At 47.6% G+C, this 13,325-nt stretch overlaps 1 protein-coding gene across 1 annotated transcript in view; it reads right to left on the reverse strand.

Annotated features, from left to right (window-relative positions):
* ARHGAP33 (Rho GTPase activating protein 33) overlaps nucleotides 1-12,569 on the reverse strand; it is a 171,580-nt gene extending 159,011 nt beyond the window's left edge. The window contains exon 1 of the mRNA XM_025143331.3: nucleotides 12,332-12,569. The gene's annotated coding sequence lies outside the window, so the exon portion shown is untranslated. The remainder of the gene's footprint in view (nucleotides 1-12,331) is intronic.
* Between the last annotated feature and the right edge of the window lie 756 nt (nucleotides 12,570-13,325).

A 13,325-nucleotide genomic window follows, 5' to 3' on the forward strand; every position in this document is an offset into this window, starting at 1 on the left:
TCGATTCTGGAGAGAACCAGGATGACTTTGAAAGAAGATACAACGCTTGACTCCATACTACAGAGTAATTTCTCATCAGCCCGCCCGGCCAATGAAAACAAACACTCACAAGCAGATGGGATAAACAAAAGAAAAGCAAACTGTAAATTGACTTGGCCAGGGTACTGCTGGATGATGCCTATGAGTACTTAATGGAGTTAAATGTCAAATAAATAAATAAATCATTTCCTTGTCAGTTCAGACACGGAGGTGGTAAATAGCGCCGTATGTCATACCATATGTCAGTCAGAAACAACCCTAATAAATCAGCAGTTGAAAGGCATTCATTAAAGCTCCACGTTATCTCCGTTCCCCCACACAAATGGAGCACACCTTGCTGGAAGCAGTGATGCAAGAACGACAACCTTCCGAACAGCAGCCAGGTCAGCCCACTGCACACAGGTTCAGCTGCTACAAGGCATTCAGGTCCTCTTCCACTGGGACCATTGACACTTGCAGACGTAAGACTGCAGTTAATGCACCCACATGCTATCTCCACTTTAAAACAAAGGTGGTTTTTCTTGCCATAGTCTTAAGTGACAAGAACAGCCTCACTGAGTTCTTAGAGTTACTCATTTGTTAGACATGCTGAGCTCAGATCTTCTGAACCAACCCAAAAACTCCATGCATCTCTCTTGCATGTTTCACTCAGAAGCGTTGGCCTTTGAAAACCATGTAGATTGGTTAGATTTAATGCATGCAGCACTTGGGAGGAGAACACGTTGCTTATGATGACACTTTGGAATATTAAATAAACAGCAACGTCTTACAAAGATCCTTCATACACAGCTAAGCCACTCACACAGTAACATTGTCTAACAACTTGCTGGCAAATCTCAAGCCACAATTAGAAGATTTCAGAGCTAATGCTTTGCTTATACCTAAACCTGCCTAGGCATTAATGCATCAAGTACTGCCATCTGGAATTGTACAGCTCTTTCTGGGTAACTAAGCATCAGTAATGCTCACCACACTAAGCAAGAATGGGATTTTACCTTATTTTAAGGTGACAATGCATTCCCTCCACTCCCAGCTGAGTCTGCTGCAAGGCAACACCAGGAACACATTCCAGGAAGGAAGAAAAGCCTTTCCCAGGGGATGCACAAAGGCTCAGACATGAGCTCCAGGCATAATAAAACCCTCACCCCTCCATTACCATCTCACTGAGGTTACTGTATTTGTATTAAGAGCTTTAAAACTTGTGAAAGGTATTCAAGTTCATATCCTTAAATGTTATTTTTAAGCAGAAGCGTTATTGCAGCGTATTCCTCAGAAAGGGATGAGATCTGAGCTCTTCTGAAGGCTTAACCCATCAAATTTCACATACCCGTTATCAGACCCAGATGGTGCAGAGTAATGTGGGTATTTGGTTACCAAGACATTTCCTTTTGGCCACTCTGTGTAAGAAACTACAGTGCACGAGTCATTTTCCCACTCATCTGTTGATGCCCAACTTACCAGCCTGAACATTTCAGTGCTTCCAGCCCCCAGTGGGGCATTTAAATAGGAGGCAGCAGAAGGTTTGAGGTGATGCCTTTCATACATTACAAGGCTGCAGTTCTCACACGTTGAAGGTTTTACCTATCGAAAAACCAGAAGAACGGAACTCCTAAACCTAACACAGGAAAAACACAGCTGCAAAACTTTTTTTTTTTGCTAATAAGAATTTCTATGGGGTTTATGAAAGCACAAAAACCTGATAGCTCCGAAGCCTGAAAACTTCACAGCCTCCCGAGGACATTTTGCATTCTCTATTCAAAACAAATCAGTATTCACAGCTACCCCTCAGCCAGCTGAACTCATTGCATTTCTAGGAAACTAAAAGAGTGCAGATTCCCCCTTGGGATGCATGCACCAAATAACGAGCAGCTCCTGGACCACAGCAGGGGATGCTGGAAAGCCCATCACCCAAACAGAGCTGGGGCACCATGCTGTCAGCACGTTCCTCTGAGATGATGAGGTCACCAGGTGAAGTCTAACAGAGTTTTCTGGCATCAGTTATGGGATTCTGCTGACTTTGCCCTTCGTACTTAAGAACTCCTCAAACTTGTTTAACCGGCTGTCAACGTTCTGCTTTGCAACACAGGCCCACATTCATTCCTCATGCAAATTGAGTGCAACCACCAGCAGAAGTTACGGAGCCTGCTGTCAAAGCTGGAGCTCATTGCAGAAACGCCCATCAGGGGCTGCTCGTTATATTGGAGCATCCCTGGACGTGTAAAACTATTCTGCATTTTGGAACAGAATTAAGCAGCCTGTCCTTGGTTCTGCCATGCCAGAATCTAACACAGCCATGAACACTGGCTCCATGTAGGACTGTTTGGAGAGATTGCTGCCTTTCCGTGGTAAGCTCTATGGACTGTTTCTGCAGATCAGTTGGACAGCCTCAGTTTTGGTCTGCTGCTCTTACCGCAGTCTCCAAATGTATGCTACAGGCATTCAGACCTGAATGTGCTCTTTAATGCAAATTAACAATTACCTACGAAAAGCTTTGAAAACTGGGCACCTGTATTAATTCCTCCTCCTTATTTTAAACCTGATAAAGAACGAGGAAGATTAGAGGAGGGTGACAGAGCTGCTTTCTATCCAGGGCTGTATATTCTTCTATTTGCCATTCCTGCAACAAAAAAGTTGTGAGCCAGGTTTTCCAAGGTGCAGTTCTGCACCCCTGCTCTTGGCATGCACACACACAAACCTACACCATGTTGTACCTATGGAAACATCCAAAGGGGAATTCCAACGTGCATATGCATAAGTGGTAACACTCGGATGGCAATTCAAAGCTATGCATAAAAAGAGAAGAAAGTTACAGCTGCAATTCTTTATGATTTCTGTGCAAATTGTAACACATCCGTGAGAGCAGCAGCACAGAATTGAGGAGCACTGCCAGGAACCTCAGAGCAACCATCCCAGCACCACTGCAACACAGCCCAAGCAAACCCTCTCACATCTCCAGGTTAAGGAGCTCCTCATCCAATAGCACAGGGAGCACTTTTAATTCTCCCAAAGCGCTATTATGAAGATTAATTAAGGTCTGAGCAGTGCTTTGAAGATCAAAACTGCTGCGCTGTTATTTATTATTAAAGAACAACAAAGTGCATTTTTGTTGCCTGCAATTGAACTTCACAGAGAAAGCAGTGAAAGCACACATGTACTCAAGTGCACAAAGGAACTCTCCCTGCCCCAACAAGCTGGGATTTGCCTGACTGCATTTTTAGTCACCAAAACCCCATCAGTAAAACTATACCCATCCCTTTGAAATAGTCTAAGGGCCTTAAGGAACACAACCAGTACAGTTTCTCTTCTGATTCCCTTCCAGGATAAGCTCTTCCTATCAGATATTTCAGCAGCACCTTTTATCCTATGTGCAGCCCTAGAATTGCTCGCATGCTAACATTAGCAAAGCACTTCAGAATGGCTAAATCAGAAATTCAGCACCTACTTTGGTTGTTTCCATTCAAAACTCATTAAATCTCCACTTCAGCTGGAAAAGCCTGCCCAGAATAACACGTCCTTAGCTATTAGATTATACAGTTTGTTACATGAAGCTCCAGAAGAAGCATAGGGATGGAGAAGTCATTACATCTAGATTGCTTTGGAGCTCTGCTTTTCTTCATAGGCTTTTCCCCACCAGAACATGACTGACATACAGGCAAAAGGCTTTTCAGAAACGTCCACTGCTGAAATCTAAGCAGAAACACTGTGCTGCAGAACATGCACTGCTGGGCTTCGTTAGCTCCAAATGGACACATACCCACACATTAAATCACTTACTAGAAACGTGACCATATTTCAATTACATTTGTGTTCTTAAAACATGGAATCATCTGTGTCTTGGCAGCACGTCCAGCAAACACGAAAGCTGGGTAAATTAACAAGAACTTTTTTTGAAGACAAATCTGGGATGCCCACACCCAAGCTGTGCTTCCCCTGTTCAAACAGCTGCAGGAGGAGCCCAAGTCCTCCAGCACTCAGTGCAGGGATGTAACAGTGCAGATGCTTAAAGCGAGTAAGAATGGCAGCTATTGGAGCCAGAGGGCAGGGAGCACTGACAGCTGACATCACCCAGTCTGCATCACCACCTTGCTTTACAGAAACTGCTAACAAAGGGACGGGCATCTGCAAGATGCTGAGCACCTCACCCCTATGTCAGCCAGCATCACCTCCTCAGGAAACGCTTGCATTTTATTACATTACTTGTTGGCTCCGTTCCCATCACCTCAGTTTGCACTCAGAAGGTTCTGAAAATCTGCAGCACTTTCCTATTAAAAACACAGATAGCAGATTGCAAACTTCTGTACTTTTCTGAATGCTCGCAGGAGAAAGTTGTGTTATATTTAGCAGCCATATGGCAGCCCTCCTCCACACACATCCTCCAGAGATAAGAGCTGACAAATTAAGTTTTCTATAACACCAATCTATACGTTTGCATTTCCTGTTTTAATCAGAAGAGTTAACCATGGCTTCACTCCTAAACCTGGTGTTTGACAAAAGGAAATGCAAGGGGTACCTGTGCTGTGTGATGGAAAGCAGGGAAGGTTTCCCTGTAACGTAGGTGAAGGTGCCCAGAAAGCCTCCCAGTGCTACTCCAGACAGCTGCATTACCCACAAATTAATACAGCATGTCTATGGACCTGAATGGCCCAGGATCTATTGGATTTGTTACTCACTTTACAACTGCTCTGTGGATAACTGATGAAGTATCAGATAAAGAGCACTTTGCACAGTGAAATCTTATTAAAAATGAAAGGTGATTTGAGTAGTTCAGCTTGCTGTGCATCTATCGGAGGGAGAAGCAAGAAGTAAAGCAACACCTATAATGCTGTAGGGAGCTTCAGAGGTACAGCACAACTGTTATACAGCTCAGCAGCACGCTGAGGAGCCAGGCTTCACACACTGCAAGACACGAGGTTGAGCTTCCCTTTAGCACAGCCTAACCTTACAGAGACTGCAAGCAAAGGCTGCAAAGAGGACAAGAGTTTTAAGAAGCAACAGAAAACGTCTGCAATAGCTCACCATTTGGGCCAACTGCAAAGCAAAGTGAACAGACAGCACAAAAATCAGAATGAACTTCAATCCAGCTGCCACCCAGCCATGCAACACACATGCAGAACCAATGGAGACTGCAACCCGCAGCGTGCCAGGCAGCACACCATGCAGAAGGAGCAGTTCCTTCAGAGCACTGATCATTCCTTCCTGTCTTCCTTGGAGAGATGACCACCACAGAGTGAAAAGCAATCATGGAATGAGAGTGCAGTCAGAAAGAGGGGAAACAAAGAGCTCCCTGGGCCAGAATTACTTGCAGAGGATGCAAACATGCACAGGGGAACAACAGCCAAAAAAGCAAACATCTGAGTATGTAATCAACCAGTGAGGTTTCTGCAAGAAACGAGAAGGAAGAAGCCAATACAATCATTAAAAATAATAGTAATTAAAAGAAACCTTGGCTCAATGCAAAGTAAAAACAAAAACTGATAGAATAACCATCCCTGCATGGTTGGGAATCAAACCAGAGCTCGGTAGGAAGAGCAAGTAAGAAGTCTTCCAATTAATTACTTTTCTTCCTTTAAATGTGGTCATTAAACCCTGCTGCAGGAAGATGGAGGGGAACGCACAGCTCTGCTCTTCTGGCAGTTTTTCCCATTCCTGAACAATTCCTCCTTCAGATGCACAGCCACAGAGGTTCAAAGGTCCCCAAAGCCTTTGTTCTCCACTCCAGCAGAGTTACAAACAAACTTTTGTTCCTGTTTCTTCAATGAAACGGGCTGCAGCAGTTAGCAGGGACCTCGCTTTCCACACGAAGCTGCCTTATGCATCATTCAGCTGGAGGACTACGGAATCTCATTTGCACTTCAGGAATAAATTATCAGAACTTCTTGTGAAATACAACTGCTGATGCAGTCAGCTATTGAACCGACCTCCAGCAAACACATCACGCTGCACATGGCTACAAGTGAGGAAGAATCAATGCGCTCTGCTGTACAAACTGTGTCAAAAGACAGATACGTTTAAATTAAAACTCATTCACAAGTTCAGATGAGTGAACACATTCTATATATTAGTGCAAAAGTGAGGTCTGTCAGCAGCTCTAAAGTAACACACATACATATGTATACACATTGAAAACAGTAACACCCAAATGCTGCCTTTCTTATAACACAGCCAGGGTGTGAGGGATGAGCTGATAACCATAGGACAAGTCACTGGAAGTAGCAACTGAAATACAAATCAATGGTTCCTTGAATGATACAATGAAATACAAATCAATTGGATTGGGAATTTACTCTCTGAAGATGCTTCCCGTGCAACTCTATTCACAAAAGATATCCCCTTCCCTCCCCCCTTTTGGTTTAATATATCACGCCTTCAGGCTACAACACATAAGCTGGCTATTATGAAGTCCAATGAAGATATTCATAAGAAGGAGGAAAAGGGTAAATCCCAACAAACACCCAAAGGCTCTTGTAATAAGTAAAGCTATGCTCAAAGAAGGGCTCTCCAGCTGCCTTCTTCCATACAAGTTGGACTCGAAGACCCTTAAGGGTCCCTTCCAAGTCGGGATATTCCAGTTTCTCCAGCTGCAAGGAATTCAAGCCAGGCCCCTTAGTTCTCCAAATCCCGCTGTCACTTCTGCTCTCACATTAGCACCAAAAGACACCAGATTGCTTTCACAACACAAAGGGCTGTACCTCTCATTTCCCTCCCCAGAGCACTTGCATGCACCTTGCACACTCTGAATACCGAGGTCAGAATGCATACCTATCCACTGCCAGCAAGCATTGTAACCAAAGCAAAAGCAAGACTTCATTTTAATAGACACTTCTTTAGCCACTGCTAAGCATAACTCAGGTAATGAGATACACAAAACATTAAACACGGTTTTCTTGAAGAAATAGGAATTCTCAAGTGAGTTATAAGAACGCAGCACCTTCCTGACAGTTATTTTGAGCACTACTGATTATCTCAATCTGCCAGTAAGGGATGACAAAGCTTTTAGAACACCACCTTCCGTCCCTGCATCTTAAAAGCAAGTCACCAGCAGTCATTACATCACTGTCACCTTCTCTGTTCTGCATTGTGGGATTATGGCTGTGGGAATAGCACCACATCTGTGCTGCTGAATTACCCAACAACACAGGTTCGATTCACATTATGGGATGTCCCATGAGCACACTTTGTCTGGAAGAAGCGTTCGCCTGCTTTGTGCAAGGAATAAGAGCCAGTAAAAGACCAAACCAAGAATAACACAGCACTGGCAGTTTGCTGATCTGGTATAAAGCCTCCTTAGAAGTAAACAGAAGCACACAAGATAAACCTGAACCATCACAGTGAGTTTATCCACACACTGCGCTCCGTTCTGTGACACTCACATTGCAAACCCACAGACAGAAATCCAGGGCCATATCTCAGGCTGTGGCTGACCAAGAGACCCTGCATCCAACAAAAAACCTCAGGGATGTTAAAGCACTTCATTTTATCCTGAAATCCCCATAAAGGCAGGCTCAAACTACTTATCATCCTGGTTTAATGAATTAAACCCAGTTTTTCCTCTAATTCTTAAAAGGGTTATTAATGCATACTCCAAATCAATGCTTTTCCATCCATAAAGATGGAAGGCTGAGGTCTGGAAAGGTAAAAGAAGGGGCACTCTGGGAGGAGATGGAGGGGAAGCACTGCAGCTTCCAGAGAAGACTCAGTGAAGCCAAAGCAGCAGTGCCAGAGGATGGGCACAAAGGGGATGTGGCAGAGAGCTCCATCTAAAGACACCACAAAGCTCCGCTGAGGATTGAGCCACTAAATCATACTTCTTACCACACTATAGCACAGACTCAGAAGGATGGGCTTCCCACTTAAATCAATTCATTTTTTTTCTATTCTTCCTCAGAGAGAGCAATTAAGATGACAAGAGGATGAATGAATCATTGATCGGCAATTAATGCTGAACTGTCCCTTCAGCTGGAGACTTCAAGCTACAACAACAGGATTTGCTCCAAAGGCTGCAATTTGGCTATGAAAACAAAACAAACTGAGCATGGGCTCCTTCAAAGGAGGAGATCTGGATGTACCTTTCTCCTAAGCTATGGGTTATAAGAGGGGCAGTGGAGCCATGCTGTTATAACATCCACAGATGAGGCTATAAAACCCAGATTTACATGTGTCAGTAAACAGCAAGAGAACATCCAGTGCATGCCAACAGCTCAACGTCATAATCATCACCTGAAAAACAATAAATCAAAATATACTCAAATAATTAGAATGAAGGTAGCTAACGTTGTGCTTCATCAAAAAACAAAACATAAGGAAGTGTATGCATGGCATATTTACCAAACTGATTACAGCAAACCTGGTAGCATTGGTTTATCAGCTTAAACAATCAACGCCTAATTAAGTGTGCATTTAACAACTAGGTAATAAAGTTTCTTTGCAGGGAAAATCAGATTGCAGAAGTCAACATCAGCTTAGACACGATTAACTTCCTGTCCACTGCTGGGAAAGCAAATCCAATTTACTAAATACTTCAAAGGGCAGTTTTTAATTAATTTAGCCACTTCCAAATAACGCGATGCTATGAACACACAGACACAGCAATCAAGTATACGTACAGACTCCAGGAACAGAAAGCACCAAATAACTGGAATACACCAATGCTTTGTAATGTGCTCAGGAGCAGCCCCAGCCCACACTGCATGTGTATGGCAGAGGTCAGCAGGAACCCTCACAGGAGGAGATCCAAGTCCAGTCACAGCATGCGTTATCTGCCACAAAGCACCTGGAGCCCTCAGACTTTTCCATTACTTAGAGTTTCTAAAACAGTTTCTAGGACTTAAATACATGCCCTGAGTAAGTCTGATTTTACCTGTTTCCAAGTGGCACATGCACGTGGAGTGCCACATCATCTGCACATCTGGAGTGTTTTGCATAGATAGAACGGAGGCAATGCAGAAGAAGTGGCAGAGAAGCACAGCAAGTCGGCAAGAAAAGCAGAATTCACATCACTGCATCGACAGACTGACAGCTCCTCTGCCTTCCTACACTTCCCACCCAACACAATAAATTGAAATGCCCTCAAGTTTCCCAGCCTTAACTGTTCAATGACAGCAATTTGTTTCCAGCTATGAGTTAAAAACAAACACACGCAAAACTAACACTGAAAAGAAACAGTTTCAACCAGACAAGCTCGAAATAAGGCGGTGACTGCTGACCTGCAGCTGGACCTCCTCGGGTTATGCCATCCTCCAAGCGCTGGTTGGCTGGAAGACCTCATTTCCACAACAATAGCTGGCTGGTAATAAGATGCTTCTCCTTAGTGCCCACGGCACGCACATCCCCCGTGCCTTTGGCTCAGGGCGCACAGCCAGACAGCTCCGAGATTAGCATCACAATGGCAATCGCTATGAAAATTAACATCCTCAGACCGGCCGGACCGGAGGACCTGCTTCACCCTAGGTACTAAATTGACTTATTTTTTTTTCCCCCCAGCGAAAATAGCTGCTGATGTTCTAAGTTGAGAAACACTGTCGTTTGTTCCGTTCACATTACGGCATTACAGACGGCCCTGGGGCCGCCACCGCAATCGCAACGGCGACACGGAACAGCTTTCAAGGCAGGTACTGAAGGCACCACGTGTGCTCACCTTACAGCTCCAAGTCGTGCAGGGGAGGAGAACGAGCTCAGCTCTGCCCTGCGCACAGAACCCCTCCATCAGCAGTACCAGGCCGAGGCACCGCACTGCGCGGAATGGAGCTGTGCCCACGGGCACCCGACAGCAGCCGCGGCACAGCCCAGGAGAGCAATCAGCCCAGGCGTCTGTATGTAAAACTTCCAGATTTCCCCACGTTTCTTTGTATCTCCCCCCGCCCCGTACCCCGGGATCACCCAAAATGGGATGGAGCCAACAGCTGTGAGACAATAGCATCATTGATGAGACCGTGCTAAGAGGAAATGCAAAGCAAAATAATCGCCCAGTTCACGCAGAGGCCAACATCTTCCTCTCGTCTGTAGGAAGGAGGAAGCAAAGGCCAAGGGAACCCACAGCAATCTTTGTCATTTACACAAACACCTCTAGCCATAATAAAATAGGAAAAACACTCCTATTTTTGGAAATAGGTGTACTGAGATCCCAAAAACCACATGGAATGTGTGCATGAAAACAGCACTGTGCCTGACCTGTTTGTTTGGAAATGGGGGAAGTTGACTGGAATCGTCCCCACAGCACGAGCCGAAGCTGCATGCAAACAATGCATTTAAATGGTAAAGTAACGTTTCTTTTCCAGAAGGAAAACTCAATGACATCACTGTACTTCCCCAACTTGGGCTGCAGGAAAACAGAACGTTCAGAACTGGGATATGGATACCTCCCAGTCTACCATAAAGATACACAACAACACTGCAACATTCAGCTTCAAACAAACATACAACCCTAGAAAATCCATCCCCTCAATGGCAGTTTTGCTGGCCTGCCTCAGATACCCTTTGCACCTCCAAAAACTTGACAAACATACTTGAATAAACAAATCCCACATCAAGATTACAGGCTGAACTATTTAACAGCCATTTGCTTCTGGCAATGAACTACTATTTCTGTACATTATTAATTTCATATTAATACTTTCAGTTCCATTGTATCCCCCAAATAATAGGGGTAACAAGGAGCACATCAGAGCCTCTCCATTTTCCTATTTCCCATTAGCTCAACATCCTCAAAGCAATAAAATGTTTCCCCCGGATGGCTCCAGTGCATTTAAACTTCATAAAACCATCAGACGTAGAAGGGTGCACGCTCTGATACTCCATAATACCTTTGGTAAGCCTCATGAAAACAAATCATTCCAATCACAAGAACCATTTGCTTGCTCTTTCTCATAAAGAACATATAATAATTTACTTGCCAGTCAAAATAAATTGTTCAGTCAAGCCTAACCTAATTTTGCTAAACTACAATGAGGAGACATCTGTGCAGCAGGAAAGAAATCGCATGACACAAAACAAGTCTGTGTAGAGCATTCATCCCTATTCTGTGGAAAAGGTAACTGTGCCCTCAGAATTCCCACACTTGGCAGATACTCTTATCGTGGTCTCCAAAGCTCCACCATCCTGCTCCATGCTGAAAGGAGTGCCATTTTTGGATCTCTCCATTCTTATCTCTCTTTCTTGAAAAGAAATAGCATATTTTAAGGTTGTACCTCCTTGCCTTTTCATGTATTCCAATGAATTGCATTCTTCCCAGTGACAGTATTGGCCAACACCACAAAGTGGGACTCCCACCCACAGCAGAGGCCATCCAAGTCTCTGTCCAAAGTGCTGTTTTCTGCACTACCTCATGTGGAAAGTACAGAAGCACAACAAAAGATGATTTGATCCTATCACCCCCTTGTAATTAGAAAGCCATCAATCCGGTATGGAGCAGAAGACTGAGATACGAGATAGATTCACTGCGGAGAAAGAGATGGGACGGCAGGGACACACGGGCACGGGCAGCAGTGCCCCATCCCTGCGGACAGCCATGGTCAGGGATGGGGCTCTGAGCAGCAGATGGGGCTGTGGGTGTCTCTGTGCATTGCGGGGACTGGGACCAGACGGCCTTTGTGTCCCTTCTGACTCAAACGGCTCTATGAAACCAGCAATCTAGCTGGGAACACGCTCCCAAGCTCCAAGGCATACCTGACCTTTTGCTGAAGCCACAATTCACCCACAGCACTACGGGTCCTCCCTTTGAAGACCCAACATCGCCAACCCCACCGCACGGAGCGCTGAGCCAACCAGGGAGGCCACCCAGCCCGGAGCACCCCGCGCACCCAACGCCCTTCCCGAGGCACACCGCCTGCAGTCCGCGGGCAGCCCCGGGGCGTGCGGGGATCCCCCCGCATCGGGGGGGGCTCTAAACGGCTCTGAAGGGCCGCGCACCCGCCGCACAAAGGGCTCTGAGCACAACGGAGGCTCCGGCACGAGGCGGGCGGCAGCGGCGCAGCTCTGCGCTCCGGGGAGCGGCGCACGGAGCCCCGCGCGTGCAGCTGTGCGCTGCGCTCCGCTCCGCTCCTTCCCACCGCCTCCGCGCCGCGCGACGGTGAGCACGCGCGGACCGACCGCGCCGATTCCCGATGGAAAGGGGAGAAAAAAAAACAAACCAAGGACAATAATCTCAGGAACCCAAGGGCAGGAGATGGAGCCGCGCGGAGCCGTTCCTTCGCTCCCCGCGCGGAGCAGACGCGGCCCCGAGAGGCAGCGCGGCCGTCGGCGCTGACAAAGCCCCCCACCCCCCACTCCTCCCCGCAGCGTTCCGCCCCGCTCTCACCTCGCCCCGCCGCAGCGGAGGCCCTCCCCGCCGTCTACCAGCCGCGTGCCGCCGCCATGGCCGCCGTCCGGACAGGTGAAGAGGCGACGGGCGCCGAGCCGCCGGAGGACGCTCCGGGAGGGGGAACCGCATCCAACCGGCACACACCCCCCTTACGAGCACGCTCCCCGGCGCAGAGAAAGGCTCCGTGCGGCACCGGGGCCCATGCGCATTGCCTCTGCCCGCCCGGCTCCGCCCCGCCGCCGTGGAAGGGCGGGCGCTGCGCGGTGGCGGAGGGTGGGAGGGGGCCGTTGGGTCGCGCGCGTGATGGCGGCCGCGGGGTGGGCGCGCGCAGGGAGCGCGAGAACGCGCGGCGGGGCGGGGGCGTGCAGCGAGTGCAGGGGGCTTGCAGGGTGCAGGGAGAATGCAATGCGTGCCGGGGGGATACAGGGTGCAGGGGGGATGCAATGCATGCAGAATGCAATGGGGATGCAGTGCATGCAGGGGGGACGCGGTGCATGAGGAGAGCATAGGGGCTGCAGTGCGCAGGGGTCTCTTGCGCATGCATGTTGCAGAGGGCCAGTGGTGCGTGCAGAGTGCAAGGGGAGTTGCAGAGCATGCAGGGTGCAGGGAGCTGCAGGGTGGTACAGCCCATGCGGAGTGAAGGGGAGTGCAAGTGCAATACAGGGTGAATGGGGGCACGCAGGGTGCAAGGGGAGCTGCAGAGCACGCATGGAGCAGAGGGGCTGCAGTGTATTCAGAGTGCAAGGAGCCTGCAGCCAGTGGGAACAAGGGCTGCAGCAGGGGTGGTCTCAGTGCAGCAGGGTGACTGAATTACATAGAAACGTGGGAGCATCAGGGCTGCTAGTGAGGGTGCTGGGGTTTTGCATTGGCAGTGAGGGCAGAGTGAGTGCTTCATCTTGAGCCTGAGCCTGAAGCTCGAGGCCAGGCTGGGGGAGGGAGAGGTGGCACTCCCATGGGGTTTGAGCAGGGCACTGAGGGCAGCGGTGTTATT

Source organism: Gallus gallus, chromosome 24 (genome assembly GCF_016699485.2).
Source record: "Gallus gallus isolate bGalGal1 chromosome 24, bGalGal1.mat.broiler.GRCg7b, whole genome shotgun sequence".
In the NCBI taxonomy this organism is placed as follows: domain Eukaryota; kingdom Metazoa; phylum Chordata; class Aves; order Galliformes; family Phasianidae; genus Gallus; species Gallus gallus.